Genomic DNA, 18,390 nt, shown 5'->3' on the forward strand with positions numbered 1-18,390 from the left:
ATCTGCACCCAATATTGTAATGTTCTGATTCTTAATGTTGTATGGGAATCAAAAGGAACACATCATCTAAAAAACTGAGAAAAAAAAGGATAATGGTGGGATGCTAAGCCTGACACTGAAAAAAAAGCAGTAGATCTCAGCTCAGGTCTGGATCTCAGGGTCATGAGTTCAAATGCCATGTTGGGCTTCATGCTAGTTAGGAGCCTACTCAAAACGAAAAAAAAAAAAAAGAGGAAGAAAAGCGATCTCTAAAATAAAGGGCACATAGGTTGCTTTAGCATCAGATTGTTGTTTTTGGCTCAGGTCATGATCTCAGTTTTCTTGAGATTTAGTCCTCTGTCTGACTCTGAGCTCAGAGCTGATCTGCTGGAGATTCTTTCGCCATCCTTCACCCTTCCCACCCCTCATGTGTGTGCATGAACACACTCTCTGTCTCAAATAAAAAAATCTTTAAAAATAAAATAAAATGCAATAACAACAAAAAATGATCATTCATATATATATGCATATGCAACATATATTTTGTTTACTTTTTCAACAGACTAAAAAAGTTAATTTTTAAGGGTTTCATTTTTAAAAGGGTTACTAAATGTGGACTGCAAATACAATTTTACTGATCACTTAAATGAAAAAAAATCTATGTATCATGTATAATCAAAAGTCTTGTAGTTTTGCTTCATTTTTTCTGATAAACTAATGTTTCTGAGCAATGACTATGGGCAGGAATTTTACATATATAATTCCTTAAATATTCCTAACAACCTATGAGACAAGTGTTATTATTATCCTTATTTAGAGGTGAGAAAACTAAAATTTAGAAAGATTAAGTAACCTGTCCAATATTACAAAAACTAAAGAGTACACAAACAAAATCTGAACTGAAATCTGTCTGACTTTAGAATCCAAATACTTAAATGTTATACTAGACTGTCCTCTTCTATCTGCAACTGCTCCAGAGATGCAATTTTTCCCTCAAAAAAATAAAATAAAATAAAATAAAATGAAATAAAATAAAATAAAATAAAATAATACCCCATTAAGAAATTATGGAAAAGGTAGGGATTATATCAATATCTCAATATCAATATCTCTTCCAAATGGAAAAGCTAGAGCTGGCACAAATTTGAACTATTGTAAAAATATTAAGTTTACTTTCATAGGAGTTCTTGTTGAAACAGTTGTTTTTAGTTATTAATAACAAATTCATATTCAAGAATATTGAGGAAATGGGGTAAGAAGTTGGTTCCAATATCCAAGTAAATTTGTTCTGTAATAACCATCTGTTCCTTCGCAGAGCATCTATAATGCATCATAGGCTCTGGACAATTATGATCTTCCAATATTGATAGAGATTTTTTGTGAAGTATTTTTGCAATAAACTGAGTCATTAAGGTGTTCTTGAATTGCTCTGTGATGGTTTTCATCCAGACTAAACTATATGTATTGGTTTTACAATATATGGGGAGTGATGTTCTACATAGAAAATTTACATTTAGGATGCTTTTACTGGAAAAAAGTAACATAAATATGGAATGTGCTCTACTTTCAAAGTGAAAAATAGTAATGACATAAAATTACAAGAAAACCTCATTATTTTTTGTTGTTGAAGCTTCTCAAGCACTGAAGTCTGTTTCTGCAAAAAGTGTGAAGCCTCAGATGAACATTCCAAAAATAAAAATTAATGTGTAATAATGTATTGAAATAAGAGCAGTAATATATCTTAGCTGAAATTGAGGGTAAAAGAGATGTTTTCACTCTATTGTCAGATTTACTGTGGTTAAAGTGGACTCAAGTGGCTAAAATTAATCATTAGATGTCTTCGACATGGCAACTAATATATAGTATGTGAAAATACGCATTGCCTTTGGATCTGGTCAATGTAAAGAAACAGAGGTGGTGAACACCTATTGTTCCTTTTTCTGTCAATAAACAAATTAGGATAATATTCTAAAGCACAATAGAGAATTAGGAGTTAATGAAAGACTGAAGACATTTTTTTTTTTCCTATTGGAACAACTTCAATTCTAAAAGCAGTCAGTGAAATACACACAGGAACAATTATTTTGTGTGAATACCATTGTCCTATTTTCTTTATCTATTCAAAATTTGATCTCCATACTGGCTATACTCTGTGTTTGTTGGCAGACAAAATTATATAATTTTAGTATCAATCATTCATGTTTTCTGTATTGAATAGAAACTATATCCACTGAAGAAAATAAATAAGTACTTAGGAGCCATCCTGTATCTCCTTGAGATTAGGAATGAAATAATCTCATATAATTAGAATACTTAAAATGGCATTTATATAATACTAGAATTTAATAAGGTATTAGTCATGTATGTAAAAATAGATTGATATTTTTACTTGATATTAATTTTTCATTTTTGTGGGACATAAAATTCTAAAAATTTATCATTCTTACTTGTTTTTTCTCTTTGTTATATAATTTTTTTTAAGATTTTATTTATTTATTTATTCATGAGAGACACAGAAAGAGAGAGAGATAGGTAGAGACAGAGGCAGAGGGAGAAGCAGGTTCTATGCAGGGAGCCCAATGCAGGACTTGAACCCCGGACCACGGAATCATGCTCTGAGCCAAAGGTAGATGCTAAACCGCTGAGCCACCCAGGCATCCCGTGAGTTCAAATTTAATTGATGAAATGAACATCTGTAATTTTCTTTCCATTAAGGTGAAGTCTATCATTCATTCCTGATTTTTTTCTAACATAAATATGCAAACAGAAATTCCAACAAAGATAAAGGGTCTTAAGAATCCAAAGTCTCACTTGTAATGATATCATGAAAGGAACATTCTGGAAAAGCATATAATAGGCCACTTATATATAATATAATATCCAAATATTGCTTAGATTTAACTTACAAAGCTTTATAAAATTGATAATAAAAGATAACTGCTCTTGCTTGTTTCCCTCCTATGAAAAGGACTGGCCATTTATATTTTGGTTATTCTAGAATTTGAATTATCAAGTGGCTACTGTATGTTGTGCTCCTTATACTAGTTGACTATTACATAGAAATGATAATAGTCACAGGGAAAAAGTATATAACTAGCATATGTGAATAGTTAATATTATTTATATGTAGTATTTTGTGGACACACTCTTTCAAACCCTGCATTATGAGCTGCTTCTCACTTGATTGAAAAAAGTCTGGGTACTACTATTATCCATATTTTTCCAATGAGAAAATGTAGGCTTACAAGGGATAAGAAACTTGCCCAACATCGCAGAGTTATTTAGGGTAGTCAAAGTTGGAATGCAGACATGAGAACACACCCAAGGGAAATTTCTTAAATAAAAATGATAGAACCTTTGAAATAAAAAATGCTTAGTGTATAGACTGTATTATAAAACTTGAATGATGTGATTACTTAAAATGAAATTTCTAAAATATGTTATTAACCGTTAAGTGTCATTATAAAATCAGAAAACTAACTATCCACCTATCATTCTGATGGAGCAGTCCAAAAAACTGCACATTTACAACAGTTGACTTTAAATATAATTAATATTTTACTAAAAACAATTGCAACCATCAACATTACTATTTTATCCCTGGGATTCCATTAGCATATACTGTGTCAAACTAAATAAAGTCTGTATATTTAAGAAAGAGATACAGTTAAACATGAAGAACAATTAATTTAGAAGAGATTTCAATAAAACAATGACAATAATGATTCCTGTCTCTATTGAGAGCACATATTATCCAAAACACTAGGCTATAGGCTAACTTCATACTTTTTTTTTTCTAAAGATTTTATTTATTTATTCATGAGAGACACACAGAGAAAGGCAGAGACATAGGCAGAGGGAGAAACAGGCTCCACGCAGGAAGCCCGATGTGGGACTCGATCCTGGGACTGATCCTGGGACTCCAGGATCACTCCCTGAGCCAAAGGCAGACGCTCAACCACTGAGCAACCCGGTGTCCCTAACTTTATACTCTTAAGTTAAAATACCACATCTTTATAAAGTATTATTATCATGTCCATTTTTAAGTGGGTAAAATGAACCTCATTGATGTTAAATGCTTGCTCTTAGCAGAGTGGAGATTTGAATTCAAGAAACAACAGCGTTTCAACCAGTATAGTATATTGTCTCAGTATGATCCTATGCCATTACTGGATACAACAAAACTAAATCATGTCCTACTAAAGGAACATCTACAGTTGTTTATTGATAAAAGAATTAGATCTAGTTTTAAATGGAAAGGCAGGAATATTGAGCAGCTTATAATTCTTTCTTGCTACACAACAAAATTTCTTGCTACTAATATTTCACCATAAAGGAAAGCAAAAAAGACAGACTCTAGATTCTTTTCACAGGTATTATTCAGACTAATAGAAATTCGATTTAGCCATATATATGCTATATTTAGCTATATATGTGCCAGATAGTATTCTTTAATTACAATACTAAGGACATTGCACTCCAATTGTTTTTTTTTTTTTCATTCTCTTTCTTCTTCTCATCCTCTCTTTTGCCTGATTTCTTCCCTTATAATTCACTGAGTAAGTAGAAGCTATAAGACAGGCAACTCCTCATTTAAGCACCACCAAATCTATCAGTCCAATCATATCTGCTTTCCACTGTGTTGCCATGGAGAAGGAGCTTTTGCTCTACTGAAGGTCAACCCTAGTTCTTGTGCTGCTGGTATTAAACCCTCTTTTACTCTCAAGGACTTTATTCCTAAATATTTCTGATCTCTTCTGAATTACTAGGTCTTCCTTCCTTAATGGCCCATTCCTAATAGCATATAGACATAACTTCCATTTTCCAATTTGAATAAATAAGCAAAACTCTGATTACATCTCCATCCTCTTACAATTATTTTTCCTATTTCTCTCATTTCTTTAATAAGAAACTTATTAAGCATCTCTCTTGAGGGAGATATCTGTACAACTATTTCCGGTTTCATCATCAGCCTTTTATCGATATAGTCACTAAACAGCTCGTTAAATCTATCTGCCAGATCCAGTGGTAACTTCTATTCCTTCTTTTTCCAAAAACTTCTCAGCAGTATGTGCCACAACTGACCAACCTTCCTTCTTCAGGTACGTGTTTTTTTGGCCTCCCAGTCATCAGAATTTACTAATATTCTTTTTGGCTTATTTGCTGTTTCTTTTTCAATATCACCTCTGTCTGTATCTTTTTAACCTGATGACCGAGAGCTAAAATACTCCAGGGATTAATGTTTAATGTTCTGTTCCCTTCTTTGTACAATTTCCTCCAGGATAACTTCATCTGACCCATGGTTTTAAATACTCTTTCTAGCTTAATGCCTCTCAAATTTGTATATTCAGCTTTGATGTCTCTCCTGAGCTCCAGTCCATGCCATTCAACTGCCTATTTAGCTCCTTTACTTGGATATCTAATAGTCCCTTCAAGGTAGAGTGTACAAAACATCTACAAAAGTATAAAAGTATCTCCTAATTTTCAGATTTTCAGAAACTATAAAAAATTTATTAAAGTTTTGCCTGTGTATATAATTTTTCCTATGGTATCGATGTCAATACAATCAAATAACACTTCCATTTGGAAACTTAAAAAAATTCTCATTGCAAACTTCTAACTTACTAAAGCATCTAGATATGAATACTTTTGTTAGGAATAAATTCACCATAAAAGTTAAAAATCCCTGACATAAGAAATAAATTGAACATCAGTAAAAATATAAAGTCTTCTCTTTAAATTTATTTTATTTTTTAAAGGTTATTTATTTATTTATCTGTTTATTCATGAGAGACACAGAGAGAGAGAGAGGCAGAAACAGAGGCAGAGAGAGAAGAAGACTCCATGCAGGGTGCCCGATGTGGGACTCGATCCTGGGACTCGATCCCAGGACTTCAGGATCATGCCCTGGGCTGAAGGCAGGCACTAAACTGCTGAGCCACCCAAAGATCCTCAAGTCTTCTAATTTTTACTCTATCTTTTTATCCTAGTGATTTTTATCTTGCATAGTAGCATTTGAAGGTATCAAATGCATTCTCAACATTGTTACAACTCATCAGTGCTATAAATATACTTCTAACTTCTTTTTTTTTACTTCTAACTTCTAATCTTATGTTTGCTTTAATCTAAATGAGAGTATAATTTAATTAGAAACATGTACTTCACCTAATACGTATTTTACAATCCTTACCAGTGCATATATAGATTTCAAGTATAATGTGGATGGTAGCTTGAACTATTATTCAGAGGTAATGTCTAAGTGACAATCTTAGTGGCCTTAAGAAAATTAATCTTCCAATTTTCTTATTGCATTGTTTTCTATAACAGGGACTAGATACACTAAAATCACTCATAAGTTCCAACGTATCCTTTCTATTCAGAAAATTGACTCTTCGGTATAGACTTGTTTATATCAAAACCTTTCGAAAAAGAAAAACCTAGGACTTCATACTGTTGAATAAGTAATATTATCAGAAGCAGGAAAGTCTCTTCTATGGTAAGAAAGGACATTGATCATATTGCACTTGTTCCCTGAAACTTAGCAGTCTCATCTATAAAACTGGCATAGTTTTTATATGCCTGATTTTGTACCAAATAATATTTTAAAGTCCTATTCTAACAATTATGTTATATAATCCTATGAAAATATCAATTCTGAAATGAATCATTAAAGACCAATGATATTGTATGTCTTTGCAGTATCAGGAGACTTCAGCAAGGTAATAGTCCAGATTTGGTATTCACAAGGCCTTAGATTCATTCGTTCCAGTTTTATTGCCTTATACTTTTGTATTGACTGACAAATGGCACTATATTCTCTACTTCACTATGTATAAGAAAGTAAAGTTGGGTAATGGGAATATTTAACCTGTTAGAAAACTCCATCCAGAGTCAGATTCATCAGAAAATACTTGACATGCAGATGGTAAACTAGAGGTGGATTTCACCCTGGAGTATTTTGCCCTTGATTGAGCTCTTCCTTTGTACTAGTCCATCAATTTTATAAAGAATGTTCAACATTATTATTAGGCCTACAGTCTGCCAGCTACTCAGTAATGTGGCTATCTTTAGAATTTCATTATGTTTCTAAGGATACACCTAATGATATGGCAAGTCAAGTTAAAGTAGATGGCAGCATGACAGAGATATTGCCATCAACCCAGGAAGGAAACGAAGCTTCTAATGCATAGGATGCAAAAAAGAACCTCAAAGCCAGTGTTGTCATATATTTCCAAGGATAGAGAAATTTATTTTTTTTAAAAAGAATATTCAATTATTTTATCAGTTAATTGCTCTGCCCCCACAATAAGCCAGGTATTGGTATGCTTGATATTGTGGTTTATGCTTGATATTGTGGTTTATGCTTCAGTATGAGGATAAAAGTGCGAATAAAATTACTGATACAGGGATGCCTGGGTGGCTCAGTTGTTGAGTGTCTGTCTTCAGCTCAGGTCATGATCCCAGGGTTCTGGAATTAAGTCCTGCATCAGGCTCCCCTCAGTGAGCTATGAAGCCTTCATAGCCTTCTGCCTATGTCTCTGCCTCTCTCTGTGTGTCTCTCATAAATAAATAAATAAAATCTTAAAAAAAATTATGGATACAATTTTTGTGGAATCAAACACATGTTAAGTAGAGAACAAAAAGTAACCTATATAGGAAACTGATTTTATATCTAAAAATTATTTTTTAAAAAAAGTTGGACAGATATATAAAAATTATAAAATATTATATAAAAGCCTAATTTGAAATTGAATTATATATATATATATATATATATATATATATATATATATATTTACTTATGATAGTCACACAGAGAGAGAGAGAGTGGCAGAGACACAGGCAGAGGGAGAAGCAGACTCCATGCACTGGGAGCCCGATGTGGGATTCGATCCCAAGGCTCCAAGATCGCGCCCTGGGCCAAAGGCAGGCGCTAAACTGCTGCGCCTCCAGGGATCCCTGAAATTGAATTCTAATATTAAGGTATCACTAGAATTAATAAGCAAAAAACCAAATCATACAAAAATGGTTTCACATTATTTCTAACTGCCAGTGTACAGTATCAGTGCACTTTTAGCTTTACATTATTAAAAGATTTCCTACTCAATCAGATTCATTTAACATTTACTAAATACTAAGTACCAGGTGCAGAACCAATTTCTAGGGATACAAATATTAATATAACATACTTGCTCTTCAAAGGAACATAATCTAAGAGGAACAGCATATGTGTACATAGCTTTAATACAATAAAAAGGGCATTAAAATCACGTGATTTTTATCATTCAAACTGAAAAATTCTGGGAATAAAATAAGACGTTAAAAATAATTTATATAATTAAAAATATGTATTGAATAAAATTGGTATTATATTGATGAACATTTCAAAATAGTTATCTATATAGAAACTGTTTTTAAAATAATGTCTAACAAAATGGCATATATCTGTGCACAAAAGAATATATTCTTTATATGAATTATCTAAACATTAAAAATAATGTAATCAAATAATCTTTTGTGGTACATGTGCACATTTTTAATTGGTTTCTTAACGATTATTCAGTGCGTTTTACTCTTTTTTTTCTAAAGAATGAATATATTCTTATTTTTTTAAGTTAAAGATTTTTTTTTTAAAGGTTGTATTTATTTATTTATGAGAGACACAGAGAGAGAGAGAGAGGAAGAGACACAAGCAGAGGGAGAAGCAGGCTTCATGCAGGGAGCCTGATGTGGGACTCCAACCCAGGACTCCGGGATCACACCCTGGGTAAAGATATTTTCAGTACATTTAAAATTGTTGGCGTGTTCAACTGATGTCTCCTCAGGTCATACTATTTTTATTAAGAAAGGTTTCTCTTTATAGGTACTGAGTTATCTGGTAAGCTTCAGGCTAACTTTTAAAATGGAGGAAAGTTTCAATTTGATTTTTTTCATACAGCAAATGTGCACATATTTCAGCTGAAATATTTTCATAGATACTGAATTTTACTTCTTTTCAGATACCTTTCTCTGACAAAAATTTTTTACAATATAAAACTTGTCAAACAAGTTTTCTTAAATTATGATTTTTTTTTTTTTTAAGTAGGCTCCACATCCAGCATGGAACCCAATGCAAGGCTTGAACTCAGAACCCTGAGATCAAGACCTAAGCTGAGATTGAGAATCAGACATATAACAACCTGAATCATCCATGTCCCCCCTTAAATTATGTTTTTTTAAATATTTACTTTTAAGCTGTATAATTGTGTTCTTTTCAATTTTATTCCATTCCACAATAAAATATAAATGTAATACAATTAAAAATTAGGTGGTTAAAAATTTCAAATAAGATAGTTTGAACTTTCACAATTTTATTAAAAAAAAAAAACATTTAAATGTCTTCCTAATGCTAAACTTTGTTGTTAATTGCAATTCAGCAAAAACTTCAAAGCTGAAGATCTTTAGCACTCCAATAATTGAATATTTTGAATAAAGATTTTCAAATGATTTAATGAAAACCATATTTAAAGGTTTAATTCTAAAATAATTTCAACACCATGCCAGGGAATTTTGGTCAATTTTGCAAAAGAGTGCTTCAGAAATGCAAACCTTTCAAAGCCTGAATGACAATAAGCAGCAAAGAGAGAAAATGGTGCTGACATACTCAAGTTTACTTATTCATTTTTTGAAGCAGTATCATTGTTGCACACATGCACACAAATGTAATTCAATTATTTCACTGTATATATCTATAAATTTTAACATTTTTATTGTGATGAGTAGCATCTGCTTGATCACAGTTATGAATTATATGTACATCACAATGAATTCTCAGTATATTTCTGTTTCTTAATTTTATGGGAGCTTTGTTTTTATCATGAGGCTATTTATCATCAAAATTTGTATTATTATCACAGAACAAACAACTATATTTAATAATTTAAATTTTAAAATCTGAAATTTGTCTTACTTAAAAATATTTAAAAGATAATTATCTGCTTAAAGTTAAAAAAATATGTACTTGAGTGTTCACATATACAGAAGTGAGATAAATGAAAACAATTGCCCAAAGGACTAAAGGGGAAATGGAAATATACTATTGTAAGGCTCTTTTTTTTTTAAGATTTTTATTTATTTATTCATGAGAGAGACAGAGAGAGAGAGGGGCAGAGACACACGCAGAGGGAGAAGCAGGCTCCATGCAGGGAGCCCAACATGGGACTCGATTCTGGGTCTCCAGGATCACACCCTGGGCTGAAGGCAGGTGCTAAACCACTGGGCCACCCTGGCTGCCCCTGAAAAATCCCAATTAAAATTGCATCAAAAAGAATAAAATGCCTAGAAATAAACCTAACCAAGAAGGCAAAAGACTTATATTTTAAAAACTACAACACATTAAGGAGAGAGATTGAAAAAGACACAAATAAATGGAAAGATATTCCATGCTCATGGATTGGAAGAATTAATATTGTCGAGATGTCCATACTACCCAAAGTAATCTACAAATTCAATGCACTCTGTCTCAAAATTTCAATTGCATTTTTCACAGAAGTAGAACAAATAATCCTAAAATTTGTATGGAATCACAAAAGGCCCTACATAGAGTAGCAATCTGAGAAAGAAGAACAAAGCTGGAGCCATCATGCTTCCGGATTTCAAACTGTATTACAAAGCTATCATAATTAAAATCATGTGTTATTGTCATAAAAATAGACACAAAGAGCAACGGAACTGAGTAGAGAACTCCAAAATAAGCCTATGTATATACAGTCCATTAATTTATAAGAAAGTAGCCAAGAATATTACATGGGGAAAAGACAGACTCTTTAATAAATGGAATTGGGAAAATTAGCCAAAAACAAGAGAACGAAACTACTTATATTATACAAAAAAAAAAAAACAAAAACACAAAGAATTAAAGACTTGAACCTGAGGCCATAAAACTAGGACCTGAAGCCATAAAACTCTTAGAAGAAAGCACAGGCACTAAGCAATTTGACATAGGTCATGGTGTTATTTTAAAAATCTGACACCCAAAGTAAAGGAAACAAAAACAAAAATAAACAAGTGAGACTGTATTGAATTAAAGAGCTTCTGCACAGCAAAGGAAACCACTAACAAAATGAAAAGGCAATGTACTAAATGGGGAAAAATATTTGCAAGTCATATATCTGACAAAGGGCTAATATCCAAAATATATAAAGAACTCATACAACTCAGTGGCAAAAAATAACTAAAAAACAAAAACAAACAAATAAATCTAATTTAAAAATGGGCAGAGGATCCAAACAGACATTTTTCCAAAGAAGACATACATGGCTAACATGTAAAGGAAAAGATGCTCAACATCATTAATCATCAGGGAAATGCAAATTGTAATCACAATGAAATATCATTTCACATCAGTTAGAATGGTTATTATAAAAAAACCAAGAAACTACAAGTGTTCATAAGGACGTAGTGAAAAGGTAATCTTTGTGTACTGTTGGTGGATACTATGAAAAACAGTGTGGAGTTTTCCTCAAAAAATTAAAAATAGATTTTCTATATGATCCAGCATTTCCACTTCTATTTCCTAAAGATAATGAAAACACTGACTCAAAAATATATAGCATCCTCATGTTCATTGTAGCAGTATTTATAATAACCAATACATGGAAACAACCTAAATCTCTATTGTTAAATGAATGGATAAGGAAATTGTGGGGGGTGCAGGTGCATGTGTATGCATGCAATGGAGTATTATTCAGCTATAAAAAAGATACAGCTTTGCCATTTGGGACTAAAAATCATATGTTATCTCTCTTTCTCTGACTTATTTCAGTTAATATAATGCCCTCAAGGTCCATCCATGTTGTCCCAAGTGGCAAATCAAAAAAAAAAAAAAAAAAAACCCTAAGCTTATAGGTACAGAGAATCAATAGGCAATTGGCAGAGGAAGGGGGTTGGGGAAGTGAAGGAATGGGTGAAAGGGATCAAAAGGTTAAAAAAAGTTAATAGAGGAGAAAAATACGATCGTGATAAAAAGGAGCAATGAACAGCTGAATCCAATAAAAATAATAATAGACAAAGCCAACCATATAAAAAATTAACATTAGATGTAAATGGTCTACTAATTTAGGAGACTATTACTAAAAAGGAGATTTTTCAGACTTTATAAAGAACTTGAGAATCATGTGCCTCTACTAGAAACCTACTTTAAATATACAGTCACTACCAAGTTAAAAGGATGCTAAATAGTACACTAGTGCTATATGAGTCATAAGATATTTATATGAGACAAAGTAAATTTCAAGACATGGTAAATTATCAGTGAAAAAGAGGTCTTTCTTAGTAATGAAAATGTCAACTCATTAAGAAGATGCAGCATCTAAAATGTTATGCACTTAATGACATATCTTCATTATACACAAAGCAAAAATATGACAGGACAGAAAGAATAAGTAGATGCATCTACAATTGCAACTGGACATTTCGACACTTCTCTTTCATTAGTTGATAAAAAAAAAAAGTAGACAGAAAACCAGTAACGATATTGAACACTTCAAACACAATAATAACCACCAACTATATATAATTGGTATTTACAAAACACTCCACACAATAATGGCAGGTACACATTCTTTTCAAATGCTAGAATTAATACATGATCATGGCTTCAAATGACCATTTAATATATTATATTTTATAATATAAAATTGCCCCTCCACAGCCTATATAATGTTAACATGATACACGAGGCAATAAAGTATCATGTAATTCAGTATTATACTACTTTTGGGTTAAGACAAAAATAATCAATCAGCATATGATTTCCTCTGTAAAATATTTTTGCCACTTATCAAAACATGTTTTATAGAAATGAGATTACATGGAACTCTCAGTTTCTTTAAAAAAAAAAATGTGTTTCTGTGGGAAGCTTGGGTGGCTCAGCAGTTGAGCATCTGCCTTCGGCTCAGGGCATGATCCTGGGGTCCTGGGATCGAGTCCCGCATTGGGCTCCCTGCAGGGAGCCTTTTACCTCTTTCGATGTCTCTCTCTCTGTGTCTCTCATGAATAAATTAAAAAATAGAAGATAAAAAAAATAAAAATATGTTTCTGTATATACTTTTGATTTACAAATATCAATAAAAATATTCTAGATTCTGGGGGATCCCTGGGTGGCGCAGCAGTTTGGCGCCTGCCTTTGGCCCAGGGCGCGATCCTGGAGACCCGGGATCGAGTCCCACATTGGGCTCCCGGTGCATGGAGCCTGCTTCTCCCTCTGCCTATGCCTCTGCCTCTCTCTCTCTGTGACTATCATAAATAAATAAAAAACTTAAAAAAAAAAAAAGTTGTTTAAAAAAAAAAATATTCTAGATTCTTCCCTGCTGTCTTTTGAGGGCCCAGTTTCAACTTTTTCAAAGGTAAGTTTATCTTTGTGGATCTCAGGATCCTTTGGCCTTTTGGATGGTGAATATTCACTACATACATTTTCATTAAACATGTACTTTTTAAAATCACTCCTGTTATAAATGTCTATTTAATAAAATTTAAAAAAATATTTCTATGATAAAATAAATAGTTGTGAATTGACCCCACAAAATAAATAACAAAAACACTCATGGAAAGAACATGCAGACTATATACCTTAGCTTTGCAGCACATCTCCTGAGCCTCTATTTTTGCGCATATTTCAAGAACACATTTTTCCTGCTAATCCTGCCAATTCATGTCCTGACAGCTTTATGTATCTTTCAAACCACAGCAAGACTATGACATAACTTGCTGTTATACAAAACAGCTTGCAGGGCAATAGCATCAAATGCTTCTCCCACTACCTTCCAAAATCAGAATAAGTTAGATGTTCATATCTGAGAATATTTGATTTACCTACAAGTGCCCTATAAATTCTCCTTGAAAGGGAAGTGTGAATTACCTGGCATATGGAAAAGATTAGAAAATGGAGGTAGGTTATCAGTATTTGTTTTTCAAATTTAATCATGCATAATAATTACTCTGAACTCTATGAACATATCTCACACATGACTAGATGAGATCAAACACAAAATAGAGGTCTAATAAATACACCTTGGGTATTTTAACAGAATAGTAGCCTATTACTGTAGAGTACTGGCCTATATTGGCCCAAATAATGATACTTTGCTAAAAAAGAAAATACAGATCCAAGCCCCCAACCAGTCAGGATGCTAGGATAACGTGCATAAACTCAGACTGTTCTGGGTAAACTAGACCATATGGCAGTACAGATGTGGAAATGACTAATTCTGCCTAGGAGTTCATCAGTACCAGACATTATCATTTATCCTGGACCTTGGAAAATGCCTAAGAATTTATAGATTTTTGAATGTGGACCTACCTGTTTCAGGAATATGGAAGAGAAGCAGAAAAGTGAAAAGACATTGTCCTATCAGGAAAGTGTAGTTAGAGGACTAGATGTATATAAATGAGTAGTGAAGGATGAAGCTGGCAGGCAGTTTGGCTGCAAATTGTGGAGGCTTTAGATGTAATTCCAAAGTTTTGAACTTAAGACTGTGTGTCCATTAAAAAAAAAATTGAAATGGAGGGGTGATATCTGACTTGTTTTTTTAAAAACATCAGTCAGGTGGAAATATGGAGAAAAGTCTGCTGGAGGGATAATGAAGTGAGTGGCTAGTTGACTGTCACAGTAGCACAGGCAGTGATAATGAGGATGAGAACAAAGACAGGGGCACCATGCCGTCTTTTGAGGCTGGGAGACATCAACCTCTCCTGGCTAAGGGATCCATTTCCTCGAGAATTTTCAACAGTATAAGCTATGGGCCTTCGTATTCTGTATTACCCAGCGGGGGCAGATCCTTAACAGAGAGGTCAGAGAGTGAAGAGCACAGAAAATGCTCTGTCAAAATCAACTATCCTGTGGGCAAATGACAGCATGACACCCTGAAGATGCCTTCCCTGTGGAACTAAAGTGGGACAAGAGAGGCAGATTACACATTTAAGCAGGGGATATAAGGCTGACTGCTGAGAACCAAGGACAGCACATAGGACGGCAGGAGGCGGCGGCAGACTTAAGTAGCTCTGATTACGCAAAAGTGCCTTGCAGACTAGAACACCAAGAGCCAACGTGACATACTTTACAAATAACGAACAGATCATGAAATGGAAGGCCTGTGGCTGCTGGCAGTGGCTTAATGATGATTATAAAGCTGGTATGTGAGCTACATTTCAGTTAAATTCATTTGTCCCAAGTCCAGTGAAATACATTTCATTGGTTGAATTTTGCTGCTGAAGATTCTTCTGCCAGTATTGCCTGATTTGTTTCTCTTTTTAAAATCCATTGTCTGACACTCACTAAACAACAGCTACTTTGCTCAACAGAGGACTGGGCATCGGGTGGGGGGGTCCGGGGGGTGGGGACAGAATACAATACTAGTCTGATTTAATTAAAATGATACGTCCTGATTAGGTAACGACAGTCCCGGTTTATGCTTGTCAGCCAGCTTAATTTTAAACAGTGTCTTCTTGCACTCCCAACAATTACCTAAGATTTGAACAATAAATTATATGATTGTCCTAAAGAGAAAATTTGTTCTTTTAGAGACATTAGGGAGACAAAGGTACTCACAATACATCAGGGGGGCAAAGATCACATAATTAAAACATCTTCAGAACAATGAATTATAAACTATTCTCATCCTCAGGAAAAAATTACAGCGAGTGCTTGGGGCATGGGTTGGAATATGTTTTAGAAAAGGAGGTCAGAAAATGTTTTATAAAAAGAAGTCTGGGTGCCGAGTCTGGAAGTATGAGCAAGATTTAAACAAAAGGAGCAGCAAAACGCTTAAAGTGAAAATGATTTTCACAGAAGGCAGCACGGGGTGTGTGAGTGTGAGTGTGTGCGTATGTGTGCGTATTTATGAAACTAAGAAGATCTGCCTGAGTGAAAGGCAAAATGCAATTGAGAAATAATTACAGGTAAATATGCTTAACAATTGGTCCTTAATAGACTGTCCTACAGTAAATGAACAAATAAATAGGTAACATGATTCAAATTTATATAGGGAAGAAGATGTTCTGTAAGCCACTAAAGCAGCAAACTCTGCCCTGCAAGCCAAATTTCACCTACAGCAGTGTTTTACTGGCCTATAGTCCGTTAACATTTTTTTAAAGACGGTTTACTTTGAAACTTAGATGACTTTACGTAAAACTCCTTATTTCAAGTTCCATTTTAAAAGTAGCTTGTCTTTGGGTGCCTGCGTGGCTCAGCTGGTGAAGCGGCCTGACTTTTGATTTTAGCTCAGGTCATGATCTTAGGGTCCTGAGGTTGAGTCCCACAAAATGTCTTGGAGCTCTGTGCTCTGCAGGGAGTCTGGTTAGGGATTTTTCTCTCCTCTTTCCTACCCCCACCCCCTCAAGTAAATAAATAAATGTTATTTAAAAAAATAAATAAAAATAAATTAAAAAAAAATAAAAGTAGGCTGTCTTCCTATAGCCACAGGGGGCAATGGTCCCTTCTAAATGGTCATGCATGCACTCCAGTGTTCCTTCATCCTTGTCACTGCTTTGCTGGCGTTAAGATGTGGCATTTGGGAGCATGATCAGAAATACAATCTGATTAAATTGCAGAACTTCATTGTAACTAATAATTTGTAACTAAAAGCCTTCTATTTCCTCTAGCATATTTATACGTGTGTCTAAATAATAACGACAGCATAATAATGGCCACAACTACCAAGATTTACTAGGTACCAGGCACAAGCCAAAAGTTCCGTGCAGCCAATATACATTTGAGCCACAGCTCCAGGCATCTGTTAGTACAATGACCTTAAACAAATTAACTCATTTTCTGAACCTTTCTGCATTTATGTGGGAAATGAGAATGACCCTACATAAATCATATGGCTTTTATGAGGATTAAATGAGATTATGTATATAAAGCACTTGACATGTTTTCTGCACACCAAGAAAGATCTCATTTATATAAAAGGGTATTTTTGATTTTGAAATCTGGACACTTGGAAAGCCATGTAAAAATGAGTAACAGAAGATATCCATATAAGAGACTAATTTTCATTGAATGATGCTTTTCAAAATATAACATATCCACCCTCAAAGTAATTTTACTTCAATGGATAGGCTTTTATTCTCAGATCACCAGTACAAATTTCTATGCATCTTAAAAACTTATGAAGGCAGATTTATTAAAGTTTTGGTATGAAGCATATTGTTTCTTTAAATGCCCTATAAATACAATAAATATAAAAAAAGCATTACTAATTTCACTGACAAATCTGCATTAAAAATTCCTAGAAACATATGTAAAACAGCCTGTATCTATTAAGCAGATGAACTTGTCATTCACAAACACTAGCTTTAAATGCAATTTTTCACATGAATAAAGTCAGACAATGAATCACAATAACCACTTAAATATAAAATATTATATATTACCAGTTTAAGGTAAAGGAAAGGGGAACTGTTAGTTGCCCAACTGTAATGAGAAAGAATTGAAGTTGAACAGCAATCACTGACAAACTGTTCCTATATTCATATAAAGAAAAATAAAAAGTAAAAAATTGAAGATATAAATATGAATAATATTTAATTGGTGTTTCAGAATTAGAAGCCATTTATGTTCACCAATTACATGGTAATTTCATTTTTCATCCTTTTTTCTTTTTCTCATAAGATGAAATATAAATTTACAGATATTGGCTCTTCTGTACTGATTTACAGCTCTCACACAAGATTGATTTACAAAGTACAAAACCATGCACTTATGTTAGTCATATATGTCAAAGAACTCTGTGCCGTGAACCAAATGTCCGTCAAAATGTTTAATTTTATTAACCAGATCTTTACCTAAAAGAAATATATTTTGTGGACAGTAATTTCAAAAGTTCCTTATGGTTTTGTTTTGTTTCTGTTTTTTGTTTTTTTCAAAGAATTTCAATTTTACATTTACTCGTATAGTAATAATAGTTCACTGAGCTATATACCTAATACCAAATACTGTGCACACATGATCATGTTAAATTCTAGTAATGTATTTATGAGATAAGCATTATTATACCTAAGTGAATTAGAAAACTCAGCCTCAGATGATGAGATCAGTTACCCAAATTCAGTAGTTAGTAAGGAGCCAGGACTTGAATTCAGGAATACTGGTTTGCATGCTTTCCATAGATGATCTTAGAAATTTGTACAAGTTTCTGTTAATAGGTTTTTTTTTTTAAAGACTATACAATTAGAAAATCCATTAGATAATTTTCTCAAGGAGGCAATGTATATTGGCAATAAAAGTAAAAATGTAACGATTAAAATTTTTAAGTTTTTATTCATTTTCTCCAGTCACTAAGCAAAAATCCCTTTTACAAAACAACATATATTTAGCCACTTAGCAGTGCCATAGAAAGAAAAAAAAGGGGGGGTGGAAATACCGTGAACACT

General features: G+C 33.3%; 1 protein-coding gene across 2 annotated transcripts in view; it reads right to left on the bottom strand.

The window, feature by feature from the left end:
- CSMD3 (CUB and Sushi multiple domains 3) overlaps positions 1 to 18,390 on the bottom strand; it is a 1,311,859-nt gene that overhangs the window by 273,760 nt on the left and 1,019,709 nt on the right. The gene's annotated exons all lie outside the window — the stretch shown is intronic.

The sequence above is a fragment of the Canis lupus genome, chromosome 13 (genome assembly GCF_011100685.1).
Source record: "Canis lupus familiaris isolate Mischka breed German Shepherd chromosome 13, alternate assembly UU_Cfam_GSD_1.0, whole genome shotgun sequence".
NCBI classification, from domain to species: domain Eukaryota; kingdom Metazoa; phylum Chordata; class Mammalia; order Carnivora; family Canidae; genus Canis; species Canis lupus.